The sequence below is a fragment of the Convolutriloba macropyga genome, chromosome 2 (assembly GCF_964194025.1).
Source record: "Convolutriloba macropyga chromosome 2, txConMacr16.3, whole genome shotgun sequence".
Classification (NCBI taxonomy): domain Eukaryota; kingdom Metazoa; phylum Xenacoelomorpha; order Acoela; family Convolutidae; genus Convolutriloba; species Convolutriloba macropyga.
This window is the reverse complement of record NC_134469.1, coordinates 3,663,495-3,667,439: the sequence shown is the minus strand read 5'-3', so window position 1 is coordinate 3,667,439 and position 3,945 is coordinate 3,663,495. Positions and strand designations below refer to the sequence as shown.

At 34.6% G+C, this 3,945-nt stretch overlaps 1 non-coding gene across 1 annotated transcript; it reads right to left on the bottom strand.

Moving 5' to 3' along the window:
- Trnam-cau (transfer RNA methionine (anticodon CAU)) lies at positions 1–72 on the bottom strand. Its single transcript has one exon. It is a non-coding gene; the product is annotated as a tRNA-Met (tRNA).
- Positions 73–3,945: the final 3,873 nt, after the last annotated feature.

The following is a 3,945-nucleotide window of genomic DNA, read 5'->3' as shown; positions in this document are numbered from 1 at the left end:
TAGCAAGAGGTAGTTTTGATCTACCGTCCTCTGGGTTATGGGCCCAGCGCGCTCCCACTGCGCCATCTTGCTAATTACATGCATATATGCATTATTTTTTGTACATTATTTGAAAAAAGATGTTAAATAAAAGAAAAAAATGAATTAAAATAGTATAAAATGACAGACACAGTACAAATTATGAGCATCAAAATACAAAATTACTCAATCATTTACAATAAATTGTATAAATTTCAATGAACATCAAGGTACACTTAGCCGAGTGGGTTAATAAAGTCGACAAAAAGGAAAAACTTGCGTAGCTAACTGAGTAAAAGGTACAAATGTTAAAAACTAATGTCGACTTTATTGGGCACCAGCTTTGTGTATACCCCAGTAATCAAATTTACATATAATTACTAATAAAATTTAGTACATGCACATCATGAACATTGTTCAAGTTTGTTTGTAAAAATTTAAACAGATGAAAAGCAGCATAAATAGTGTAGAACCCACACAAGTTTTCCATTTTCTGGAGTGGACTCTGTATCATTTTCTGATACTTTTTATTCAAAAATTTGTAATGTGTGATTGATCGTGCTAGAGAATCCGCATAGTAATAGTTTCTATTGAGGCGACCAATCATTATCCAATGTTCACCAGCTTCACTGCCTGGAGAAGTGTTGATGATTGCAAAAGTAAATTTGGGCAAATTTGGGACAAAATCTGCTGGAAAGGATCCAATATACCGGAATTTAAGCTCTGGAATACGTTCAATAATGTCACGAAGTGAGGTGTTATCCATGACAAATAAGTTTTCTTTTCTTTATCTCACAAGCTCCGTTTGTACAAGGATTCCTGACAGAGCAATCAAGTTGAAAACTTTCGTTCTGTTGAGAGAAGCAACAATCTTTGGATTTTGTGATTTTGTCAACCGTTTCGTTCTGGGTGCTGGGATGAAACAAAACAATAATTATAAAAAGTCCAAGGAAAATTAGCAAAGGAATATAAATATATATATTTGAAGTTAGTCTACCCCAGTTCACATCCACATCCATTAGTTAATTAACAATTGATGTAGAGAACAACAACTAGATAGAGAGGTTAAGCCCACAAATGTTCCAACAAAGTACATAAAAATGAAAAAATGATGAAAAATTATTAGACATTTTTAGCAACAGTCCCAAACTGATCAATTTTGACAGTGGACATCCTTTCTCCCAGAACAATGATTTCTGTTACGTTTCTTAGTGAACGATCAAAAAACATTTCCAATCGAATACTTTCACCACTGAGTTCAGGATAATGAACATTTTCGCCAGCATCTTGAAGTGAAGTGAGATCGAATACAAGTATGTAGTGGTTCTGAAACTGATGATTCGGTAACGCAGGAATTTCCTCGTTAAAATTCATTGCTTTCATTGTTGTTACGTATGCTCTACAGTCATTAATTGTATCAAGCGATACAATAGCTCTACCTCCGCGAACAATTCTAAGTTCTCGCAAACCAAATTTCTGATAATGGAAAGGATTTTCTTGAAAATGTCCTGTGAATGCCGAATTGGTGTTCATCGCAATAGCTACTCTTCTGATTGGAGCATTGTTAAAAACATTTTCCTGAATAAACTGGTTCTGTCCTGAGGGAATAATAAATGTACGTGCAATGATTTCCATAAAGTTGTAACAAGCAGGTTGATGAGTTAATTGGTATTTGATAGTCTGGTGATACACTTCGTTAACAACCACGCGTCGTGTAAATAAGGAACAGTCAAGAACCTTAAGGGAAACGTGAGGATTGTAGGAAATCATGTAAAAATTAGGTCTTGCACGAATCAATTTCAATCTTACTTTTGTATTTGGAAGCAGTAACTTTTCACATTGAAACAGGTCAATAGCTAATTTACCGTAGTAAGTGCTTCCAATTTTCAGCAGAAGTTCTTCCTCTCGGTCTATAAACGGGCTCTTCTCATAATCACTAGGTTCTTTTTCAAATTCGTATCCATGACAAGCCAAAATGCCTTCATTATTTCTCGTTGAAGCATTAAATTCATTGGAAATTAAAGCTTTGTGTCCATAGAGACCATTTGAGTTGTACACTTGTTGATTGTTCAGATACACTTCACAGTTGGAGAAGAGTGAGTGTAAAATATTGTTGACATGAGTTAGATAATGTAAATCGTCATCTGTGAAAGACATACCCATATCTGGTTTTCCATGCTCATGTTTTTTCATAAAGTCATCAAACAATCTTCCCTTTTGTAGTCCAACTTTGATTTGAAGGTGGATATCTCTCATATCAAGATAGATGCTTCTATCTGTTTCAAATTCAAATTCAATGCTGCTTTCATCCAGTGAAGTACTAGGATAAACTTCTTGAACATGAGAAGACTCAATTGGTTCCAAAACAGGAATTTTGTCAAAAATCTCCAAGCAAGAGTTTGTAAAGTGTCCATATCGAAAATTGGAATCGTTTGTTGATCTAGAATTCATTTTAGATTAGCAAATATATCTTTTCTCGTTCGACGACGTCGACTGATTTTTGGAGGTGATCTACGAATAATGCGACGTTTTCTTGTTTTTCCTGCACCTAGCTGTTTACGTAAAGTTTTCTTTCCAACATCAGCAGCGACAGATTTGAGTTTTTTCTTCCCAGTCAAAACATTTCCAATTTCAGGAGCAGCCATTTCAATTAAATCAGCTCCCACTCTTTTTGCTGCTGGGACAACATATCGTCTCAAAAACGGAATTGCTGTCCTCCCAATTGTTTGCGCTAAAGCTCCAAATCCCCTACCCCTTTGTCTGGCATATCCGCGAAAATACGGTAAATCACTATCAGCAACCATTTTTTACAGTCTTAATTCTAAAAATGATTTTCAGAAGTTTTTCTAAACATTAGTACTGCTCTAGTTACTCCAACAGAGTTGAAAGGTACTTTTTCACCATAAGAGTCTCGGAGCTCTAATTTTATGCTGTGGAATGAATTTTTCAGAATTTTTTTAAACTGTAGGTTTGGAAAATTTTGATAATTCATGTATTGGCCAGTTGAGATGATGTCTCCATTCTTAACCTTTGATATAAAAGGAATGCATCGTAAAAGAGCAGCTTTTGTATCACCCACAATGTTGTATTCAACAATATCACTATATATCATCAATGTATGTATTCGTACAATGTCATAAGGAAACTTGGGAAAATGTGGACCAGCACCACTCATGAAAACACCCATCCCATAAACAGCTTCTTCACATCCAAAGACATGACAAAGATCAGCACTAAATATAACAAGTAAAGAATTCTCATTGGGAAGACTCAAAGAAATTCGCTGTGTAATTTTGTTAACGTGTAATCTGATTGGTGTTTTTTCATACTTTTCTCGTTCTTGAACTTTTTTGTTCATTTCGTTTACAATATCAGAGATCGAAGGATATAGACCTGGATCAAGTGTGTAATAGTCTGATGGTTTTGTATTCGGTGTTGCTTCATCTAGATAGAAAAATTTCCCTTCCGTGATGTTTTGGTACAAGGAAGGATAAGATAGTTCTGTAATTGCAACCTCCCATTCTCCTTCGAGATTAATTTGTTCCGGAAGAAAGTTTGTAAAAGAACTTAATGTATTATTTGGATAACAATCAAAGGAAGCATTCGAAACCAACTCTACAGTAAAAGAATTCATATCTAAATGATACACTTTGCAAGCTCTTGTTCATAACATTTGCTTAGAATTTCATCACCTTGTTCTCCATGAAGGTTATAGGTTGGTGGTTTTAAAGTCGCAATTTTAACAATTTCAAAAATTTCACTTGTGAATTGAGACTTGTAACCTTTTCTAAATGGGATATCGTACTTGGATATTCGAACTTTGTCTCCAATTCTAAAGCGTGGTTTTTTGTACTCAATAATAGGGTTTTTGTAAAAAATTGACAAAAAATCTGAATTTTTAACGTTTTTGGGTGATTTACCTATAGA